This window comes from Sus scrofa, chromosome 1, assembly GCF_000003025.6.
Source record: "Sus scrofa isolate TJ Tabasco breed Duroc chromosome 1, Sscrofa11.1, whole genome shotgun sequence".
Lineage (NCBI taxonomy): Eukaryota > Metazoa > Chordata > Mammalia > Artiodactyla > Suidae > Sus > Sus scrofa.
The window spans coordinates 211,226,317-211,251,612 of NC_010443.5; the positions used below are offsets into that span (position 1 = coordinate 211,226,317).

The following is a 25,296-nucleotide window of genomic DNA, read 5'->3' on the forward strand; positions in this document are numbered from 1 at the left end:
AGTTTAAATTTTTGTGGGGTAATGTGTTAAGATATAGCCCTCAAAAATAAAAGCTCTTTTAAGATACTATGGCACAAATGAAACTGTCTAGTGAAAATAAACAAACTCATGGACATAGAGAACAGACTTGTGGTTATCAAGGGAAATGGGGAGGGAGTGGGACGGATTGGGAGTGTGGGGTTAGCAGATGCAAAATATGGCATTTGGAGTAGATAAGTGATGATAATCTGCTGTATGGCACAGTGAACTATATCTAGTCACTTGTGATTGAACATGATGGAAGATATTAATGTATGTATGTATAACTGGGTCATTTTGCTATATAGTGGTAATTGATAGAACATTGTAAATCAACTATAATACAGATTTTTAAAATAGAAGAAGAGCTAGAATAGAAAAGACAGCTAATAAAAATTACCCTAGTAGTTAAGCCAAATGAAAATAATGTACATGTATGTAATGGCAGTTAATTCCAATATCAATGCAGTAGCCCTAAGAAGCCAACACATAAACTCTGGTCCAAAAAAAAAAAGATATAAAAAGTCCCAAAATCAAAATTTTTTTAGAATTTTGTTTGTAGACGTATACGGGGACCAAGGAATACCTCAAGTAAATGAGCAGGTCTTTTGTGTTTTTGTGACCCTTATATATTCTGTTGTACCTCTGCTTGAAAAGGAATGAGAACTTTGAAAACATCCCCAGTTTCATCTAGAACAACCATGTGAAGAAGCTTAGGAAGCTTGCAGTACTTTTAAACATAAACTTTAAAGTTGTTAACCTAATTCTTAAGAATTACCGCTATTTTACTTTGGTCACTGATTTCTTTGAAAACATTGTAATGGCTTTTGCCATATTCATAATTACAGGGCCCAGTGCAAAATGATGCCATGTTGTTTAAAATGAGAAAGAATTTCAAAACATAGGCAGTAGAGTCCTAAACCAAGCATAGGGCCCCTCTAAGCATGGGGCCCTATGTGAATAGGTCAGACATCATGAAGCAAGCTCTGGGCTTAGAACTAACATTCCATGAAACATTTCAAGCATGTGTTAACTCTTGCTGCTAGATGTCTCTTTCCTTAGATTTCATTGTTTTTGTTTTGTTTCATGTGTTCAGCCTTAAAATCAGCCACTGTATTTCTGTCTAAAACAGGATTTTCCATTGCTTAACATTAGATTTTTCAAAGCAGCTGTCCATACCTAAAATTTTTAACATTTTTATATTTTTTACTTTTTATTATACTCTAACCTTTTAAATTCTCCAAGCTGATACAATAATGTGGGATATTGTTAGTGGTAAATTATACATGTAAAGAGAGGCTTAAAATATGACAAAGCCTAGATGATGTAAACTAATACATAAGTACATAATCACATATATTCATATCCCTGTGAAATGAATATTCACAGTGAAAAAGTTGATTATCTATTTCAACTTTTTTCAACAACTTAATATGCTTCTATATCAGATAGTGTCTCTGTCTATGTGGTCTTCTGTGCTCCAAGATACCATGTTACCCACTTTCATTTCACTTTTGGATTTACAAGTTTTATTCTGCCTCTCACAATGGCATATTATTAAGGTTGTCATGAATATCTTTTCCAATATGTTGTGACCTTCTGTAGGGTAACTGTGTCTTATTCACTCCCAGCCTGACAAAATGGCTGACATCTTTACCTAAAGAAGTCAATCAGATAAATTCAGACAATGATTTAAACATATAAACAGATATGTCCTGAACACAGAAACAGATTCACAGATTTTGAAAATAAGCTTGTGGTTACAAAAGAAGACAGGTTGAGGGGAGGGGTGGACTGGGTGTTTGGGATTGACATACACACACTGTGGTATATGGAATGGTTTGGCCAATGGGGACCTTCTGTATAGGACAGGTAACTATCCAATATTCTGTGATAATCTATATGGGAAAAGAATCTGCAAAAGAATGGATGTGTGTATATGTATAACTGAATCACTTCACTTACAGCAGAAATTATCACATTTATCACAAATATATACACACACACACATGCCTGGGTCACTTTGCTATACAGCAGAAATTGGCACAGCATTGTAAATTACCTATACTTTAAGTAAATAAAAACAAAAAATATACCTTAATTTATAGAAATGACTTGTGTATGTGTTGAGCAAAAATTAGATTTGATATGATCTAATTAGAACAAATAAAACATGAATAAAGGATTAGGTTAGTGATTAAATTTTGTTTCCAAAGCTTTTATGTGATGGTGTGATAAAACATCTCATTTCATATTCACTTCTATAGCACATTCAGAAAAATGTTATTTAGAAAAGCATATCAGGATCTTTGACACTTTTCAAAGGTCTTAGATCTTCTGTTCCTCAAACCATTGTGTTGTGAAGTATTGAACATTGTTGTCAAATTAACTTCTTCAACTATTTACCCATTTTAATTCTCAAAAAGATTCCTTTATCAATGCTTTATAGATAATTTGGGCAGTTCTCCAACAACAATTTCATCAGCCTCAAGAAATCTTTCATCTCTCTCAGGATCTGTAATGTAAAATTGGCCTCATTTTCCTTTATATTTGCACTGTAACGTCAAATATCCTGCACATCTGAGATTCAGTAAGATTGACAGGCAACATCCAACTGGAAAAAATTCTAATGCTAAGTGATGAATATTTAGTTGGAGACTCATTTTTAAGTAGTTAATTCATTGGTAAATATTTGCCTAATTAAACAATTTTTCTTCTTAATGAACCTTGTGATTCTAGCAACTTGGCTCATGTATGGTTAGATAATGAGAATTACTCTGTATTTGGTAGCTGAAGCTTTTATTCAGTGACAACAAAATTGATGTTTTGTTGTGTATTGTTCAGAGAATTTTCCTTGGAAAAGTGACATGCATTGTGTGTTTCTCTATGTTCTATATATACATTTATGCATATCACACAAACACAATACACACACACTCATATATTCAGATTCTTCCCAGTTGTCAAAATCAGTTAATTAGCTAACCAGGCTCTTAAGTATTGCATTTATAAAATGATAATACATATATCAAGTGAAATATGATCCTTAGCTAGAATTCTAGCTTTAATGAATTCCAGTATTAATCCCATGTGACTCATCTGTCAGGAAGTGTGAGAATCAAAACTGCTCTTTTGTTGCCTTTTCACTCACTGTGAAAACAGAGCAAAGAACAGTCCCTTTGGCACATTCATCAAAACTGTGATCAAGCCTATTAAAATGCAGATATACTGCGGCTTATCTTTTATCTGTAGCCCAACAGTGATATCTGGTTTATTTGAATCTCATTAACACTCTGTTTCCATGCTTTACCATTGTTTGCTGCTGTTACCCGCATCTAATTAAACAAGTCCAACTGGAAATTCTGTATGTGTATTTGCTCTATATGTTTTTCTGATATCTTTGAAACCTGTCTTCCTACCAGTAATGTACTCCTCAGGCATAGCATGAGGGTGGAATGGTAATTTGGTGTTGTTCTGTACTCTATTACTTTGGGGCAAGGAATCACAGATCTTATACATTTTTAAATTGAACAATACTCTCTATTCATGATTTGCTTCCATCTTTAAAGAATTTGTCACTTGGTAAAAACACTTCTGATGTTTAAATGGAAAAGCCTGCATTTCATGGGATATTTATTGTTGTTCTGGTTTCTCCTGTGATATACATTGTGTATTTCCTTTTTATTACACACATACTCAGTGGTCTCTTTTCCATATGGGTTTTTCCATTTTAGTAATTCAAATCCTGGGAAAATCAAGTTCCCTAAGTTTCCTCTTTTAAAGCCTCATTCGCTTTACATCACTTCAGGTTTCTCAATTACTGTACTGGATTGTGTTTTCTAGCTATTTCTCTTTGACTCTTTCTAAAAAGAAGCACTTGGCTTCTCCACCCCCACAAATAAAGAGATAGAAAGTAGAAAAAGAAAAGAGAAATACTTCAAAGAATTAAGTTAGTTTCAGTCAAGATCAACTTCATCTTTTTTAAAATTTATTTTATTTAAATAATGACTCATATTAAGTGAAGTAAGTCAGAGAAAGACAAATACCATATGATATCAGTTATATCTGGAATCTAATACATGGCACAAACTTCTTCATCTTATGTTATTTTTTTATGCAGAATTCCAAATGTGAATCTTTGAGAGTTAATGTCCTTTGTGTTAGTTTCATGCCTGTGTAGTATTTGGTTCAGAGCCATGAACAGCAGGGAATATGTTATTTATTTTTGTGGTTGTGCCCCCCACTCATGTTAACCAAAATAATTGAATTCAAGCCGTGGTAATTGTGAAAGCAATTTGGATATAATCATATTTCAATTACTGTGATGGTTTAACTCCAAATTACACCATCTGATGCTTCTAGAGGGAACAATATGAACAAAAGGAGAATATTTACACCAAATGTCTTCTGAAAAGTTTAAAAGGGAAAAGTAATTATTGTTTGCTTTTTGATGGGAAATATATACCCAAAACATATACACATACATATATATATGTGTGTATATATATGTATATATGAATACATGTATATATATAGCAGCCTACACCAATTGTTAGTAATTTTATCATAGTGAACTTGTATATTTAAATTATTTTCCTTATACTTTTTAATTTATGAATACTCTGTGTGTATATCTGATCTTGCCCTGGTAAGGACTTTTTAGTTAATTACATTCTGAAGGTGAAGACCTAACATTTTATGGTAGAAAAATGAGGGATATACATTCAAATATATTATTTATGTTCCTGTAACTTGGTTCCAACATTTTTGAGGCAGTCTTTTAGAATGAATTGTGCTTGTTTCATGGCAGGATAATGATACTTAAAGGAGTCTAGCTACAGAAAGAATAGCATTAGTGCATAAAGACTCTCTTGTACTCTCTCTCTATATAGCTATTTACCATTTATTGAAACATAATAGTAGTAAAATGTTGGCGACAATTTAAGTAACCATGGTAAATGACTCTGTAGCAGAGGAATCAAATACTAAGCATTTCCAAAAAATTTTAATGTAGATCTTTACTGGATTAGGAATCAGTTTTTGGTATTTTTATGAATGCAAAGAAGTTGTTGAATGTTATATCATTACATTTTGTAAATGTATTATGTACAGATACAGATGTTTTTTAATGGAAATGTATTTCTGTGGTTTGGGTGAGGGAAGGTACCAAACTGCTAAGTGTGGGTATCTATGGAGTACATACTTGAAGGAATAGGCAGAAGAAATTTCTTTTTCTAATTTATACAGTTAAAAGGGAAAATGGAGAATTTTAGATGGTTTTTACTATTTAATAATTTTTAGTCTTTTCCAAAAAGGTGATTCATTTTTCACAGTCAATAATAGTTTCTAGTTATGCTTTCTTGGAGTTAGGTGGTGGTACATAAGTTTTACCCTGCATGTGAATATCATGTATTATTTTTGGTAATTGACAAAGCAAATACCTTTCTTACATGTTCCTTTAGAGTTCTGATCTGGTTAAGAGGAGTGCAGTGGCTTAAATAAGATAGATAATTGTTTCTCCCTCTTCTGTCACAATCCGATTAACCTAGGATACCAAAGCAATGCTGTTTGATGAGATCATTTAGGGACCCATGTTTCTTCTTTCTTATTGTTGTTCCAGGATAATTGTGTTCTTCAGCATAATCAGAATTAGATGACCTCATATTTGGAATGATAGAAGGCCCAAAGAAACAATTTCCTGTGGGCAAGAGAGGCCCTCAAGTGAGTGTATATTTAATTTCTACTCTCATTCCATTGGTTATAAGTTGGTCATAGGACCACACATTGACAAAGGGTGAGTGTGTGTATATACCCTATCCCTTCACCTCAACCTCAACTACTATGTGATGTGTTTTATTTATGTTTATATTTGAATACTATCTTAAAAATGTATGATTTTTGTCAAAAATTTCTTTCAGTGTATTAGACTAGATTACTGTGCTTTAATTACATGGTAACTAACACTGAATGAAAAAAGTACTTGTGCATTAGGAAAATGAGGTTATAAATATTAATAAATAATAAATTTACCTTCCATCTTTAAGGGCCATATCAATTGAAATGTTACAAAATATACCACTTCCCTATCTTATATTCTAGTACGTTTAGTTCTTTTGAAGCTCAAATAATGTTGCCAACTTATTTAGAATCTTCAATCAGAATATCAGTTATATAAATCTACTCAGGAGTGCACCAACAGTGACTCTTAGCCAGACATGCTGTGAATGATGTTACTGTAACGTACTACACTTTGTTATAATATTATTAATGTCCTGGGAAAAGAAAAATAATATCAAGCCTTTACCATTTTTTTTAAGTTTTAAAAGGTATCATCCTGGGTCTCTTTATAAGAATATGTGTATTTTTCCGTATTATTATAAATTATGAATCTGTACTAGGAAATGGTGCAGTGTAAGTATTGTAAATACTAATATTTCTCAAACAAATGAAAGTATTATTTTCTACAAGATTAGTGTAATTCTTTTTGATTTCCATCTAGTATTTTAACATTTCACTTTCTTTAATTTCATGTATGTAATTACTTTTTACAAGGGCTATCTAATTTAGGTCATTTTTTAGTGATGCATCAGTGAGCACAAATTGCTATTCAGTTGTGTCAGCTTTCGTCTCTGAGTCAGTGACCCATTGAACCACTTGTACCACAAATGTGAAATGATTCTTTTAACACACAGCAGTTTTCTAGTTTCCCTAATCATTAAAAAGGGGCATTTGATGTGTAAGATGTTCTTCATTCTACTCCAGTAACCTATCAAACTCCACTATCTCCCTATTTCAGTGCTAGATTTCTTGCTCTCTACACTTACTGCACACTCACATCTCAGTTCTTTGTGACTAAACTTCTATCCTGGTAAATATCCTTAAATTACTCTTTAAAAGATCACTTTTTTTTTTAACCTTTTATTTTTTTTTTCCTACTGTACTGCATGGTGGCCCAGTTACACATACATGTATATATTCTTTTTTCTCATATTATTATGTTCCATCATAAGTGACCAGACATAGCTCCCAGTGCTACACAGCAGGATCTCATTGCTAATCTATTCTAAAGGCAATAGTCTGCATCTGTTAATCCCAAATTCCCAATCCATCCCACGCCCTCGCCTTCCCCCTTGGCAACCACAAGTCTGTTCTCCAAGTCCATGAGTTTCTTTTCTGTGGAAAGGTTCCTTTGTGCCTTATGTTAGACTCCAGATATAAGTGATATCATATGGTATTTGTCTTTCTCTTTCTGACTTACTTCACTCAGGATGAGAGTCTCTAGTTCCATCCACATTGCTTCAAATGGCATTAGGTCCTTCCTTTTTATGGCTGAATAGCAGTCCATTGTGTATATATACCACATCTTCCTAATCCATTCATCGGTTGATGGATTTTCGGTTGTTTCCATGTCTTGGCTATTGTGAATACTACCGCAATGAACATGTGGGTGCATGTGTCTTTTTTAAGGAAAGTTTTGTCCAGATAAATGCCCAAGAGTGGGATTGCTGGGTCACATGGTAGTTCTGTGCTGTTTTCTAAGGTACCTCCATACTGTTCTCCATAGTGGTTGTACCAGCTTACATTCCCACCAGCAATGCAGGGGGGTTCCCTTTTCTCCATATCACCTCCAGCTTTTGTTGTTTGTGGACTTATGAATGATGGCCATTCTGACTGGTGTGAGGTGATATCTCATGGTAGTTTTGATTTGCATTTTTCTAATATCAGTGATGTTGAGCATTTTTTTCATGTGCTTGTTGGCCATCTGTCTGTCTTCCTTGGAGAAATGTCTATTCAGGTCTTTTGCCCATTATTCCATTGGGTTGTTGGCTTTTTTGCTGTTGAGCTGCAGCAGTTGCTTGTATTTTCTAGAGATTAAGCCTTTGTCTGTTGCATCGTTTGAAACTATTTTCCCCCATTCTGTAAGTTGTCTTTTTGTTTTCTTTTTGGTTTCCTTTGCTGTGCAAAAGCTTGTCAGTGTGATTACATCCCAATGGTTTGTTTTTGCTATATTTCTGTTGCTTTGGGAACTGACCTGAGAAAACATTTCTAAGGTTGATGTCAGAGAGTGTTTTGCCTATGTTCTTTTCCAGATGTTTGATGGTGCCTTGTCTTATATTTAAGTCTTTCAGCCATTTTGAGTTCATGTTTGTGCATGGTGTGAGGGTGTGGTCCGGTTTCATCGATGTGCATGCAGCTGTCCAGGTTTCCCAGCAATCCTTGCTGGAAAGACTGTTTTTTTTGTTTTTGTTTTTTTTTTCCTTGCCTCCTTTGTCAAAGATTAATTGACCATAGGTGTCAGGGTTTATTTCTGCATTCTCTATTCTCTTCCATTGGTCTGTCTGTCTGTTTTGGTACCAGTGCCACATTGTCTTGATGACTGTGGCTTTGTAATATTGCCTGAAGTCTGGGAGAGTTATGCCTCCTGCTTGGTTTTTGTTCCTGAGAATTGCTTTGGCAATTTTGGGTCTTTTGTGGTTCCATATAAATGTTTGGATTGTTTGTTCTAGTTCTGTGAAAAATGTCCTGGGTAATTTGATAGGGATTGCATTGAATCTGTAGATTGCTTTGGGTAGCATGGCCATTTTTACAATATTAATTTTTCCAACCCAGGAACATGGAATATCTTTCGATTTCTTTACATCTTCTTTAATTTCCTTGATTAACGTTTTATAGATCTCAGCATACAAGTCTTTCACCTCCTTGGTCAGGTATATTCCCAGGTATTTGATTTTTTGGGGTGAAATTTTAAAAGGTATTGTATTTTTATATTCCTTTTCTAATATTTCATTGTTATTATACAGAAATGCTACTGATTTCTGAATGTTAATCCTATATCCTGCTACTTTGTTGAATTTGTTGATCATTTCAAGTAGTTTTGGTGTTGAGTCCTTAGGGTTTTCTATGTATAGTATCATGTCATCTGCATACAGTGACAGTTTTACTTCTTCTCTTCCTATTTGGATGCCTTTTATTTCTTTTGTGTGTCTAATTGCTGTGGCTAGGACTTCCAGTACTATGTTGAATAAGGCATCCTTGTCTTGTTCCAAATTTTAGAGGGAAAGCTTTCACCTTTTCTCCATTGAGTATTATATTTGCTGTGGGTTTGTCATAAATGGCTTTTATTATGTTAAGATATGTTCCCTCTATACCCACTAAAGATCACTCTTTGGCTTTTTTTTCATTTCATGTCTTCCTACTCTGCCATCTTATCAATCTCTCCTGTTTCCAATATTCTTGACCATGTTTTTGTGAATTATATCAGGCTCATCCTACTTTATCTAATTACTTCTCAGTCTCTTCAGTTGTTATTCTTTCCTCTCATTTCTTGTATTTAATGTTCCTCAATTCCTCATTTTTATCTATCCACAGTCTCTCCTTGATTATGTTATCCTCTCTTTGCTATGACTACATGTTTGCACCCTTTATCCCAATTCATATATTGAAATTTCTCCCCAAATGACAGTGTTTGGAGATAGAACCTTTGGGAGGTAACTTGATTATGAGGTTGTAGCCCTCACAATGGGACTCGTGCCTGTATAAAAAGCCTTATGAAAATGAATGCTTTTCTCTCTGCTTTCTGCCATGTAAGGATATAGTAGAAAGACTGTCATCTGCAAACCAGGTAGCAAAATGAAAAGTCTTTGTTGTTTAAGCAGTTTGTTTTATGGTGTTTTGTTATAGCTACCTGGACTGACAAAAATATTCTTGGAATCACAAATTACTGCTAAATTCTATCATTGTAATTCTGAAATATAAGTCTCTAGGCATACATACCTTGACGATCCCCTTTTAAATTTCCCATTTCTTTCAGAAAATTTCTAATTATTTTTCTAATAGCCCAATTTCTGCATGTTTCTTTCTGAATTCATATGGCTCCTAAACCTGATCTAATTATCCTCAAATTTCAGTTAGTGCTACTTTTCTATGCTCTTAGTTACTCCAACTTTGGTTTTGGTGTAATCTTCCACAGTTAATCCTTTGCCTAATAACATGAATTCTGGCTTTCCTCTAACTCTAGTCATTCCTTTATTTTCACTCTACCATACTATCACTCATGCCTTTGGTATTGTCTTCTGACTTTCAGCATATCCTTCATCCTTTTGCACTGATGCTAAATTAAACCTCTCTATCTAAAGTCTACAAATTCACTGCTTTCCCAATTATTAATTAACAAACAAGAAGAGCTATGATTCAGTCTTACCTATCGTATTATTTGTTACTCATCTACAATATCAATTACTGCAAACGAGTTAAAAGCTGAAAAAAAAATTTCACATGAAAGGGAACAGGGTGATAAATGGTCTAAAAGTTATTTTATGTGAAAATCTTGAGAATGTTTTACTTGGATAGGAAACTCATAGGTGGTGTAACAGCTTTTTTATATAGAGTACATGAGAAAGTACATATCTAGTAAAGTGGTACTATCCAGACATAATTCTATTTTAAAAACTGTATTTCTACAAAAATCATAGGGGAATGGATCTTGAAACAAGCAGAGACTACCTTGATTATTAAAAATATTGTCAGCCTCCAAAGTTATGATATTCCTTTTCCTGCAAGTACTTAATTAGAACATACATGAACATCATTAAAAGGATCAATGAAATACTTCTTTTGAGAATTTATGACATTTTTATTTGGTTAATGAATCACCAAAATTTCATTCATATGATTTAGAGGCTGAGAAACCTGTGGTCAATCATTCTTTGATTTAATAAATCAGTTAAAATTACTAAGCGTCACTTTGAGGGTTAAAATCATTGGCTGAAGGAAATAGATGTAATTATAAATTATAATATATAGTATGTAATTATTATAATTTTAAATATGATGTGGTCCATATATCTATTTGCTCTTTTATCTCGAATGTTGTTGATCAATGGTATAGTCGCAGGAAGGGCAGATAATAGGAGCTGATATATTTAAATATACATATGGTTGTTTCACCCTAATTTCATGAACCAAAATATATTTTGTAAATGTTCAGAATAAGCGAAATGTATTAAAGACTGAGCGTTTAAAATGAAAACGACCAAACAAGGATATTGTTTTTCAAAGTCCTTATTAAAGTATAAATTCACTAGGAGGGCTGATATCTTAAAATGTGTCAGCTAACACCCTGGGTTTCAGCTATCATCTTAATTATCAGCTAACACTTTAGCAAAGAATAGCAGCCATGTGTAATCTGCTCTTGGGAGTCTAGGAAGGAAAAGGTGAAATGTCTGGGGAGGCAAATGAAGCTGAATGTGAAGAGAAGAGGTGCCAGAGATACAAAACCTACTGCATCATTTTGCTGATGGCCAGCTTGCCAACTAAAATAACCTTGCTCTCTTAAGAATAAAAATTATTCCGAGATATAATTCATAAATACTTGTTACGAAGAAAGGCCCTAAAAACCAGAGGGAAGCCTTATTGATGCTCTATTACAAAGGAATTTTAAATACTTATGAACTGGGTCACCATGCTGTATAGTAGAATATTGAAAGAGCATTGTAAACCAGCTATAGTGGGAAAAAAATAAAAATCATTATATAAAAAAAAAATCCATGAATATTCTTTAGTTTGAAGTTAAGAAAAAAAAAATACCACTATGAATTTGGGGCCATCATATCCAACCACCAGGATAGAGCAAGAACTGGAGAAAGGGGAATCAGAAACAGAAGAACAAGAGAGACTGATTGAAATGATGACAGAACAAAGGGAAAAAGAAAATTAAAAAGAAAGAATTGCTTGTTATTCATCTACATGGATTCATGTAGAAAACTGTCTTTTAAATATTTTGTTCTATCATCTAAAATATGTTTTTCTGTATACGTAAAAGTAAAATAACATATTTTTTAGTAAATAAATGCAACCTATTATTCAAATGTAGGGTACAACTTTAGTATCCTGTACATAAGCTTTTGTTTGATTTGTTTTCCTTTCTCATGTTTCTTTTTTCCATCTAATGTTTACATTTAGGTACAATGTAGTTAAAGTTACATGTACTGATTTGAGTTTTGCAAGTACATATGCACTCAGGAATTTACTCACAGAAAATTCTCTAACCCTAACTCTAGTGGTCATTGTTCTGATTTCTTTTGACATGTTTTCAGTTGTGCTGGTTTTAGAACTTCATATAAATGGAGTTGTGCATATTTTAAGTACAACTTTATGTCTGGTTTATAACCCTTAGGGAGTTAAAAAGAGTTTGAGGTCCATTAATTGTGTTGTGTAGGTCGTGAATTTTTTGTTTGTTTTGTTTTTGTTGCTCAGTAGTATCTCATGCTTAGGGATAAAAAACAATTTGTTTAACCATTCTCCTGCTCATGGGCATTTGAATTATTTCCAGGTTTTGGCTGTTATCCATACAGCTTCTGAGGACATTCACATTCAATTTTTTTCTTGCATATATATTTTTGTTTCTCTTGACTATAGATGTAAATAAATATTTAACATAAATAGTATATTTGCTATAAATATATATATTTACTATAAATACATATATATATTCATATATATGAGTCACAGGGTAGGAGTTTCTTTAATGAAAAAATTTTTGTACTGATATTTGAAGTGTTTATATCATTTTACACATTCACCAATAACATATGAGAACTTCAGTTGCTCCAAATCTGTCTTTTAAAATGGAATACTCGGAGTTCCCATCGTGGCACAGTGGAAATGAATCCGACTAGGATCCATGAGGTTGTGGGTTTGATCCCCGGCCTCGGCCAGTGGGTTAAGGATCTGGAATTGCCATGAGCTGTGGTGTAGGTCACAGATGCAGCTGGGATCCCAGGTTGCTGTGGCTGTGGCGTAGACTGGCAGCAATGGCTCTGATTACACTGCTAGCCTGGGAACCTCCATATGCTGCAAGTGGAGCACTAAAAAGACAAAATATATATATATATATATTTGAAGTGATTTCTCATTTTGGTTTTACTTTTTTTTCTTATGACTAATGATACTGAATGTTTTCTTTGGTTTATTGGATATAGGTATATATTCTTTTGCAAAGAAAATTTTCAAGTCATTTGCCTTTTTTTTTTCTTTTTATGGCTACACCTGCCAAGTTTCTGGACCAGGGGTGGAATCAAAGCAGCAGCCGGGGCCTATGACCCATGGCAACACTGGATGTGAGCTGCATCTGCAACCTGTGCCACACTTTGCAGCAATGCCAGATACTTAATTTGCTGAGCCAGGCCAGGGATTGAACCTGCATCTCAAAGACAGCACTGGGTCTTTAAACCACTGAGCCACAATGGGAACTACTAATTTGCCAATTTTTAATTGTTTTCTTTTTCTTTTTTTTTTTTTTTTAACATTCACCTATTTTTAATAACAAGGTATGGATATTACTATATGTGAACAAAATAGTTACAGAGAATTCAAGTTTCATAAAATGATGTACATGAATTAAAATTACAGCCAATTATATACCATGAATAGTTATAGTTAAGATCATAAAAATTACCATGACTAATTCATGGTATTCACAAAATCCTTATTTAATGAATTATCTTGCTTAAAACAAAAATAAGAGATATATAATTTGGTATGAAGTTTTATTAGTTAGTTATAAAGATGCTTTACATATCCTAGATAGCAGTCCTTCATCTGATAGATTTATTTGAACATTTTCTTCCAGTCATTACTTATATACTACCCATTAGTTATATTAAATGTATCTTTTAGTGAGCAGTATATTTTATTTTGCCAAAGTTTATTATATCAATTTTGAAATTATAGTAGTGTTTTCTGGGTAATGCCTGATTTTCCATGGACAGTGCAATGTTACCTACAAATATTGACAATATTTTGTCATACATTTTTTTCCTATAAGCTTTATAACTCTAGGATTTACATATATGTTTTGTTTTGTTTTTTTGTCTTGTCTTTTTAGGGCTGCACCTGCAGCATATGGTCCCAGGCTCGGGGTCAAAACGGAGCTGTAGCAACTGACCTCACCATAGCCACAGCAATGTGGGATCCGAGCCATGTCTTCGACCTACGCCACAGTCATGGCAATACAGGATCCTTAACCCACTGAGCAAGGCAAGAATCAAATGCCCATCCTCATGGTAACTGGTTGGGTTCATTAACCACTTAACCACGATGGGAACTCCATACTCTTTTCCAAATATTTTACAATCGACTTTTTTTTTTTAACATTTCAGGTAATAATTACTATTTTTTCTTTTTTAAAATTTATTTTAGTTTATTTTTATTATACTTTATTTACAATGTTCTGCCAAATTTTGCTCTACGGTAAAGTGACCCAGTCATACATGTATATATATATACACATACATATTAAGTACATTGATATATATATATATACGCACGTTCTTTTTCTCACGTTATCCTCCACACAAGTGACTAGATATAGTTCCCTGTGCTATACAGCATATTCTCATTGCTTATCCATCCCAAATATAATAGTTTCCATCTACTTACCCCCAACTCCCAGTCCATCCTGCTCCTTCCCCCTCCACCTTGGCAACCATACATCTGATCTCCATGTCCATGAGTTTGTTTTTTTCTGTAGATAGGTTCATTTGTTCTGTGTATTAGATTCCAGATATAAGTGATATCATATGGTATTTGTTGTTTTCTTACTTACTTCACTTAGTATGAGAGTCTCTAGTTCCATCCATGTTGCTGCAAATGTCATTATTTAGTTCTTTTTTATGGCTGAGTAGTGTTCCATTGTGTATATATACCACATTTTCTTAATCCATTCATCTGTCCATGGACATTTAGGTTGTTTCCATGTCTTGACTATTGTGAATAGTGCTGCAGTGAACATATGGTTACATGTATCTTTTTCAGTGAAAGTTTTGTCCAAATGTATGCCTGGGGTGGGATTGCTAGATCACATGGTATTTCTATATTTAGTTTTTCTGAGGAAACTCCATACTGTTTTCCATAGTGGTGTACCAATTTACATTCCCACCAATAGTGAAGGAGGGTAGCATTTTCTCCAAACCCTCTCCAGCATTTGTTATTTGTTGACTTGTTAATGATGGCCATTCTGACCAGTGTGAGGTGGTAACTCCTTGTAGTGTTGATTTGCATTTCTATAAAAATTAGTGATGTTGAGTATTTTTTCATGTGTCTGATGACCATCTGTATCTTCTTTAGAGAAATATCTTTTCAGGACTTCTGCCCATGTTTCACTTGGGTTGTTAGTTTTTTTTTTTTTGGTGTTGAGTTGGATGTTGTTTGTATATTCTGGAGATTAAGCACTTGTTGATTGCATCATTTAAAACTATTTTCTCCCATTCCATAGATTTTCTTTCTTTCTTCTTCTTCTTTTTTTTTAATTGTTTCCTTTGCTGTGCAAAAGCTTGTCAGTTTGATTAGGCTGCGTTGGTTTATTTTTGTTTATATTTCTTTTGTCTTGGGGGACTTAAAAAAACATTTGTACAGCTGACACCAGAGCATTCTTTGCCTATGTTCTCTTCTAGGAGTTTTATGGTGTCTTATCTTATGTTTAGATCTTTAATCCATTTTGAGTTTATTTTTGTGTATAGTGTGAGGGTGTGTTCTAGTTTCATTGATTTATATGCAGCCATTCAGTTTTCCCAGCACCACTTGTTGAAGACACTGTCTTTTTTCCATTTTATATTCTTGCCTCCTTTATTGAAGATTAATTGACCATAGGTGTCTGGGTGGATTCCTGGGTTCTCTACTCTTTGTTTTTTTGCTTTTTTTAGGGCCTCACCTGTGGCATATGGAGGTTTCCCGGCTAGAGGTCTAATCAGAGCTGCAGCTGCCAGCCTGTGTCACAGCCACAGCAACGTGGGATCTGAGCCACGTCTGCGACCTATACCACAGCTCATGGCAATGCTGGATCTTTAACACACTGTTGGAAGTCAGGAATCAAACCTGCAACCTCATGGTTCCTAGTTGAATTTGTTTCCACTGCACCACGACAGGAATTCCCTCTCCTGCTTCTTCTTTTTTTTTTTTTTTTTTTTTTTTTTTCCTTCTCTTGGATTTGTTTTGGCATTTCTGGGTCTTTTATGTTTCCATATAAATTTTTGGATTGTTTGTTCTAGTTCTGTGAAAAATGTCATTGGTAATTTGATAGGGATCACATTGAATCCATAGATTGCTTTGGGTAGTATGGCCATTATAACAATAATAATTCTTCTAGTCCAGGAGCATGGTATATATTTCCATTTCTTTGAATCCGCTTTAATTTCCTTGATTAGCATTTTATAGTTATCAGCATATAAGTCTTCCACCTCCTTGGTCAGGTTTATTTCTAGTTATTTAATTTTTGGGGGTGCAATTTTAAAAGGTATTGTATTTTTGTATTCCTTTTCTAATATTTCATTGTTAGTATACAGAAATGCAACTGATTTCTAAGTGTTAATTTTGTATCGTGTGATGTTGCTGAATCCATTGATCAGTTTAAGTAGTTTTTGTGTGGAGTCCTTAGGGTTTTCTATATATAGGATCATGTCATCTACTCCGAGCGACAGTTTTACCTCTTCTCTTCCTATTTGGATGCCTTTTATTTCTTTTGTTTGTCTAATTGCTGTGACTAGGACTTGAAGTATTATGTTGAATAACAGTGGTGAGAGTGAGCATACTTGTCTTATTCCAGATTTTAGTGGGAAGGCTTTCTGCTTTTCTCCATTGAGCCTTATATTTGCTGTGGATTTGTCATAAATGGCTTTTATTATGTTAAAATACATTTTCTCTATACCCGCTTTGGTAAGAGATTTTATCATAAATGGATGTTGGAGTTTGTCAAATGCTTTTTCTGCATCTGTTGACATAATCATGTGGTTTTTGACTTTTTTTGTTAATGTGGTATATGAGGTTGCTTGATTTGTGTATGTTGAATCATCCTTGTGAACTTGGGATGAATCCCACTTGGTTGTGGTGTATGATCTTTTATATGTGTTGTTGCATTTGGTTGGCTAAAATTTTGCTGCAAATTTTGGGATCTATATTTGTCAAAGATATTGGCCTACAGTTGTCTTTTTTGGCAGTATCTTTGGTTTTGGTATTACAGTGATAGTGACTTAATTTAATGTCTTTGGGAGTGTTTCTTCTTCTTCAGACTTTTGGAAAAGTTTAAGAAGAATGGTTATATGTTCTTTGTATGTTTGGTGGAATTTACCTGTGAAGCCCTCTGGTCCTGGACTTGTGTGTAGTGAGCGTTTTTATTACATATTCAGTTTTATCTCTATTGGTCTGTTTATATGATATATTTCTTCTTGATTCAGTTTTGGCAGCTATATGTATCTAAAAAGTTGTCCATTTCTTCTAGGTTGTCAGATTTGTTGACAAAGAATTGTTCATAGTATTCTTTTATGGTTTTTTTGTATTTTTCCAGTATCCATTGTGATTTCTCCTTTTTCATTATTTATTTTGTCGATAAATAACATTTGCTTTGTTGAGTTTTTCCTCTCCTCTTCTTGGCAAGTCTGGCCAAAGGTTTGTCAATTTTTTTTTTAACCATGTCAAGGAAACAGCTCTTGGTTTTATTGATTTTTTCTATTGTTTTTTTTGAATCTCTATTTTATTGATTTCTTGCTTGATCTTTATGATTCCCTTCCTTCTGCTGACTTTAGGTTTGTTTGTTCTCCTTTTTCTAATTCTTTTACATGGTAAGTTAAGTTGCCAATTTGAGGTTTTCTTCTTTTCTGAGGAAGGCCTATATTGCTATGAACTTCCCTCTAGGCACTGCTTTTGCATCATCCCATAGATTTTGAATAGTTGTATTTCCGTTATCATTTTTCTCAAGGTTTTTTTTTTTTTTTTAATTTCCCTTTTGATTTCATCATTGACTTGTTTTTTTTTAGTATGGTGTTTTTTAGTCCCCATGTAGTCAGTTTTTTCTCATTTCTTTTCTAGTGTTTGATTTCTAGTTTCATGCCATTGTGTCCATAACAGATACTTGAATTTCTATACTCTTAAATTTATAGAAGTTAGTTTTGTATCCCAGTATGTGGTCATTCCTTGAGAATGCTCCAAGTGCACGTGTAAAAAATGTATATTCTGATTTTTTTTGGATGCAGTGTCCTGAAAATGTCAATTAAGACTAACTTTTTTATTGTGCCATTTAGGATCTCTGTTGCCTTATTGATTTTCTCTCTAGAGGCTCTGTTCCTTGATGTGAGTATGAAGTTAAAGTCTCCCACTATTATTGTATTCCCATCAATTTCTCCTTTTACCTCTGTTAGTATTTGGTATATGTATTTGGGTGCTCCTATATTAGGGACATATATATTGAAAATTGTAATATCCTCTTCTTGAATGGATCCTTTTATCATTAAACAGTGTCCTTCTTTGTCTTTGTCTATGGCCTTTGTTTTAAAATCTATTTAGTCTGATATGAGTATTGCAGTGCCTGCTTTCATGTCTTTTCCATTTGCATGAAATATCTTTCATTCCATCCCCTCACATTCAATTTATATGTGTTCCTTGCCCCTGAGGTGAACCTCTTGTCAATAGCCATATTATAGGCTCTTTCTTTTTTATCCTATTTGCTACTCTATGTCTTTTGGTTGGAGCATTCAGTCCATTGACATTTAAGGTAATTGTTGATAAATATATAATTATTACCTTTTTATTTTTATTTTTATTTTTATTTTTGGTCTTTTGTCTTTTTAGGGCCACATCTGTGGCTTATGGAGGTGCCCAAGCTAGGGATTTAATTGGAACTATGGCTGCTAGCCTACACCACAGCCACAGCAATATCTGATCTGGCCATGTCTGTGACCTACACCACATCTCATGGCAATGCTGGATCCTTAACCCACTGAGTGAGGCCAAGGATTGAACGTGCAACCTTATGCTTCCACATTGGGAACTCCTTTATTGCCATTTTAAACCTTGTTTTCTAGTTGATTCTATGTTTTCCCTTTGGTCATTTTGTTTGTTTGTTTGTTTGGATGATTTCCTTTTATTTTATGTTTGTGTCCTCTTCTTTTTAGTTTTTGTGATTGTAATATTCTGTGGCCCTTTTTTTTTCAAGTATCTTAACCCATTCCTATATCTGTTGGCTTCAGCCTGATAGTCATAGAAGCTTAATCACATTCTAAAAAAAAAGAATCTAGATTTTCTTACTTTTCTTCCCCACATTTTATAATTTTGAAGTCCTTTTTTAATTTTTTCATGTTTGTCCTTTTGTTGTTCCTTGTGTTTATTGTCACTTTTGCATAGTTTTTTTATTTTCTTTCTTTTAGATCTGTTTCCTGGCTTATTTAAGTAATTGCTTTCCAATTGTAATTTCCTCCATCCTGTTTCTTCTTACTTCTTTTTTATTTGGAAAAGACCTTTCAGTATTTCTTCTCCTTCCATTTTAAATAATATTCTTGCTGGGTAGAGTATTCTAGGCTGCAAATCTTTCCCTTTTATAACTTTTAATATATCAGGCCACTCTCTTCTGGCCTGTAGTGTTTCTGTGGAGAAATCAGCTGGTAGCCTTATGGGGATTCCCTTGTAATTAACACTTTGTTTTTTTTCTTGCTGCTGTTAAGAATCCTCTCTTTAACTTTTACCATTTTTATTATAATGTGTCTTGTTGTGGCCTTGGATTCAACTTGTTTGGGGCCCTCTGGGCTTCCCGTATCTTAATATCTGTTTCTGTAGATTTGGAATGTTTCCAGACATACCTTCCTCAAATACGTTCTCAATTGCCTTTTCTTTTTCTTTTCCTTCTGGAATCCCTATTGTACATAGATTGGTCTGCTTTATATCATCTCATAGGTCTCTTATATTGCTTACATTTTTTTTCATTTGGTTTCCTATTTGCTGTCTTACTTGGGTGATTTGCTTTTTTTATCTTCCAAGTCACTAACTTTGTCCTTTGCGTTATTCATTCTGCTCTTCAGTGTTTTAACTCAGCTTGCATCTCTGAAATGAATTTTCTAATTTTTCTGTGTTTCTCCTTCTATTTTCTAGTTTCTTTCTAGAGTAATCTGTCTTACTGTTTGTTATCTGCTCTTAATTCCTTCATATTTGCTCTTAATTCCTTCAATATTTTCACTTCTTTGGGAACTCAGTGTCTGTTAGATTGCAGAGGTAGGTTTTGTTGTTTGCTCCTGCATGTGAATTTTCTTGTTCTTTTAACTGGGAATTGTTCCTGAGATTTCTCATTGTGCTTGTATTTTTCTTATTCTGTTAGTACATGAAAAACAACTACTGTTGTCTTCAATGGCTGTTTATTTATTTATTTTTTATTTTTTTTATTTTTTTTTTTTTTGTCTTTTTGCCATTTCTTGGGCCGCTCCCACGGCATATGGAGGTTCCCAGGCTAGGGGTCTAATCAGAGCTGTAGCCACCAGCCTACGCCAGAGCCACAGCAACTCAGGATCCTAGCCGCGTCTGCAACCTACACCACAGCTCACGGCAACGCCGTATGGTCAGCCCACTGAGCAAGGGCAGGGATTGAACCTGCAACCTCATGGTTCCTAGTTGGATTCATTAACCACTGTGCCACGGCGGGAACTCCCTCAAGGGCTATTTATATGTGCAAGCTCACCTGGGTATTTTGTGAGGGCTTAAAATTTCTTTTTAGGGTGATGTGTATGCTTCCAGGTAGATAGAGGCTGTGGGCAGGCCTAGTAGCCAGTGACTGATTCCTGGGCTTTTGACAGTGGCAAGGACCCACAGAATGGTGGTGTAGGATGCATCTAGTTGCAGTGCCCTGGGGACTGAGAGTGATATTGAGCAAAGATAGGCAGCACCTAGAGCATTTTGCAGTGGTAGCTGCAGGGTGTGCATTCCCAGGGGAGGGAAAGCAACAATAGGTGGTGCTTGGTTGCACAGCCTCCTCTGTGCTGACTTCTGAGGTGACTAGGCACTCAGGTGATGACTGTTCATGGACTCCTAGTGGTTATGGGCCATGCCCATCTTGAGTGTCTGAGATGACTTCCTTGGTTTGTGCCCACTAACTGTAGACCAGTCAAGTGGTGCCATGTTATGCTTAGCCCCCCACTGCTCTTAGCCAGTGCAAGAAGTGCCTGGCCACCTGTAGCTCACACAAGAGGTGTGCCATTGCTTGTAACCTGCAAGTTGTGCCTCACCACCTATAGCCTCTGCCAGAGGAACCCCACCTCTGAGAGTCTGTGCATGTGTAGTGAAAGAGATTGCTATGGCTGTCCAACCCTCCTCCTTTGCCCTAACAATGGTGCCTTGCTTCTTCTGCAGCCCACACCTCCCAGGTACCCTTGGCTATGGTGCTCTGCTTCCCAGCCCATGGCATACTATTCTCTAGACCCTTAGACTTTCTCCACACATACAACCCTAGTCTTCTCCCTGGCATTGACCTCTGGAGCCTGAGTCTCAGCACCTAGCCCCAACCCAGGCATCTCAGGATGTGGTGTCTGGGGGTGGTGGTACTGATAATCTGTGTGGCTCTCACTCTGCTTTGCTCTTCTCAGTCCAGCTGCTGCACTTTTCTCCGAGTCTTTGAAGTCCCTCCAACTTGGCTGATCTCCCTGTTGGTTATGTGGCTTCCCAGGTTGTAGGTTCCACTTTCTTTCACAGCTCCCTCTCAGGAGTGCTAGTCCCATACTGATTCCTTCTCTCTCTCTCCCTTTTTTTTTCCTTTTGTTCTATCCAGTTAAGTGGAGGGTCTCATGCCCTATTTGGAGTTCTAAGATCTTTTACCAGCATTTAGTAGATGTTCCGTATGAATTGTTCTACATGTAGACTTTGCCTTTTATTATTTTTGTCTTTTTTTTTTTTTTAACTAGGGCCACACCTGAGGCATATGGAGTTTCCCAGGCTAGGGATCAAATCAGAGCTGTAGCTGCTGGCCTATGCCAGAGCCACAGCAGTGCGGGATCCCAGCTGGGTCTGAGACCTACACCATAGCTCACAGCAATGCCAGATCCCCAACCCACTGAGAAAATCCATGGATTGAACCCACAACCTCATGGTTCCTAGTTGGATTCATTAACCACTGAGCCACAACAGGAACTCCGACTTTGCTTTTGATACATTTGTGGGAAAAGGTGGGCTCCATGTCTTACTCCTCCGCCATCTTGATCCCTTCACCTGCATTTGACTTTTGATATCCCAGTTGGAGCCAATATTGCTTGGGAAAGTTATTTTCTTTTCAATGTGTGATAATGTTTTTGATTTCGATTGCCTTGAATACTAAGATTTTGTGCATTGTTACAAATGATTAGGATCTGAATTATGAAAATCTTCAAATTATAAAAATATTATTAGGCCAGTTCTTGTTATTGTGTACCAGTGGCTTTAAAAAAGGATGGTGACCCTGCTGTTCCCTCTGCCAAACACTCTGTGCAGTTCCCAGATGTTTGATCACTGTCCCTTCCCAGGAACCTGCAATGAGGAGTAGCTGGTGCAGCACCTCCTATGGGGTCTAAGTGGGTCAAGGTGCTTCTTACATGCTCTACAGGTGGCAGGGGCAAACCACTGCAGTCATCTCTAACTCCAGAGGTGGGCAGGGCCCGCCACCTCTAGGGGTCTGTGAACAAACACCAGTTGTGGCCCCAGTCACATAAAGGGCACTACAGAGAGGGCATTGTGAACAAACATGACCTGTTGTTGCTCTAGCAACCCTGGGATAACACTTGCCCTTCTGCTGCCACTGCCAAATGCTGCGGCAGTGCCCACAAGCTTGATCTCTGTCACTTCCCAGGATCCTGCAACTAGGACCAGCCTGTGCAGCACCTTCTGTGTGAGTTAAGTGAGGCAGGGTGCTTCTTGTGTGCTCTGCAGGTGGCAGGGCAAACCACCACAATTATCACTGACTCCATAGGTAGGCATGGCCAACTACTATAGGGGTCACTGAAAAGATACCACTTGAGGCTCCAGTCAGCTCAGAGGAGGGCGTTACAATCAAACACTACCTGTTGTTGCTCTCACTCCCCTGGGAACTCACACACCCTGCTGCTGCCATGCCAAGTACTCTGGAAACCTCATAAATCTGCCTAAGGCTCATTATCTCTTCCCAGGGCCCTGCAACTAGGAGTAACCTTCTCCACCTTCCTGCAGGTCCTTGCTGCTGCTAAGAGCCCAGCAACAAGGCACTGACTACCAGCCCTATCCTTTGCCTCCTTCTTCCTGGAGACACACCCAACACCCTGGGGATAATAGCCTGCTCACACCAAAGAAAGAGATGGCAAACATTCAAACTCCGATGCCAAAAATAAAGAGTAACCCCCAACAAAATACAATGGGACATTCTTGCATAGAAGTTGCCCTCCAAGATACAGGTTGGCTTCCCTAAACTCACAGAAAAAGAAAAACATAAGCAAGATGAAGAAGATCGAAAACCATTCCCAGTTAAAGGAACAGGAGAATTCACATGAAGCACCAAACAATGACAGGGACCTCTGCAGTCTGATAGATGCTGAGTTCAAAAGGGAGGTAGTGAAAATACTGAAGGAATTAAGGCTTAATATCAAGGAATTAAGAGAGCATATGAACAGTAATGCAGATTCCTTTAGAAGGGAATTAGAAAATATAAGGAGGAGCCAAGAAAAACTAGAAAATTCATTTGCAGAGACACAAACTGAACTAAAGGCAATAAAGAGCATAATGAATAATGCAGAGGAATGAATTAGTGACTTGGAAAGATAAAATAATGGAAATCACCCAATCAGGACAGCAGACAGAAAATCAAATGAAGAAACAATTCAAATGAAAGCAATATAAGAGAGTTAAGGGTTAATATAAAATGGACCAATCTATGATAATAGGAATTTTAGAAGGAGAGGAAAAAGAAAAGGGGTAGAAAATATATTTGAAAAAATTATGTCTGAACACTTACCAAATCTAAAGGAAACAGATATCCAGATACAGGAATCTCAGAGGGCCCCAAACAAGTTGAACCCAAGCAGGCCCACACCAAGAAATATTATAATAAAAATGGCTAAAGTTAGAGATAAAGAGAGGATTCTAAAGGCAGCAAGAGAAAAGCAAAGCGTTAATTATAAGGGAACCCCCATAAGACTATCAGTTGATTTCTCTACAGAAACACTACAGGCAAAAAGGGAGTGGCAAGATATATTTAAAGCTCTGAAAGTGAAAATTTTTTAGCCTAGAATACTCTATCCAACAAAAATATCATTTAAAATAAAAGGGGAAATAAAGAATTTCTCCAGCAAAAAAAAAAAAAAAAAAAAAAAAAAGCTAAAAGAGTACAGCAATACTAAACCCATTCTAAAGGAAATACTGAAAGGCCTTCTCTAAACAAAAAATAACTAAGAAGAAATGGGATAGAGGAAACCACAGATGGAAAGCAATCACTTAAATAAGCCAGAAAACAGATCTAAAAGAGGAAAAAAACAAAACTACTGTAAATGCCATGATAAACACAAAGAACAGCAAAAGGACAAACATGAAGATGTTAAAAAAAAGACTTCAAAATCATACAATGTGGGGAAGGAAAGTAAGAAAATATAGACTTTTTTTTTTAATAATGTGTTTGATCCTATAGGACTATTAGGCTAAAGCAAGCAGATACAGGAAGGGGTTAACATACTTAAAAAACAGGGCAACCACAATTCAAAATGAAACATTACATTCACAAAAACTTAAAAGTAATGAAACATAAAATAAATGGACATCATCCAACCAAAAAAAGAAAGGAAGAAAGGATAAACATAGAATCAACTGGAAAACAAGGTTTAAATTGCAATAAATACATATTTATCAATAATTTCATTAAATGTCAATGGTCTGAATGCTCTGATCAAAAGACACAGAGTGGAAGATTGGATAAAAAAGCAAAACCTTTAATCTGCTGTCTACAAGAGACTCACCTCAGGGCAAAGGACACATAGAGATTGAAAGTGAGGGGATGGACAAAGATATTTCATGCTAATAGACAAGAAAGGAAAGCAGGAGTTGCAATACTCATATCAGACAAAGTAGACTTTAAAGTGAAGGCCATAAAGAAAGACAAAGAAGGACACTATTTTAATTGTGAAAGGATCTATTAAAGAAGAGGATATTGCAATCATCAATGTTTATGCCTCTAATATAGGAGCACCCAGATACCTCCAAGAAATACTAACAGACATAAAAGGAGAAATTGATGGGATACAATCATAGTAGGAGATTGTAACACTCCAGTCACATCCATGGACAGATCCTATAGACAAAAATCAGAAAGGCAACAGAGATCCTAAATGACGCAATAGAAAAGTTAGACTTAATTGATATTTTCAGGACATTACATCCAAAAAATCAGAATATACATTCTTCTCACATGCACATGGAACATTTTCATGGCTGAATCATGTACTGGGGCACAAAGCTATCTTCAACAAATTTGAGAGTGTAGAA

The 25,296-nt window shown here is 35.5% G+C and overlaps 1 long non-coding RNA gene across 2 annotated transcripts in view; it reads left to right on the forward strand.

The window, feature by feature from the left end:
* Nucleotides 1-25,296, forward strand: part of LOC102164767 — a 441,908-nt gene that overhangs the window by 57,265 nt on the left and 359,347 nt on the right. For both annotated transcript variants that reach the window (XR_002336025.1, XR_002336023.1), the window contains one exon: nt 5,639-5,739. This is a non-coding gene — a long non-coding RNA (uncharacterized LOC102164767). The remainder of the gene's footprint in view (nt 1-5,638; nt 5,740-25,296) is intronic.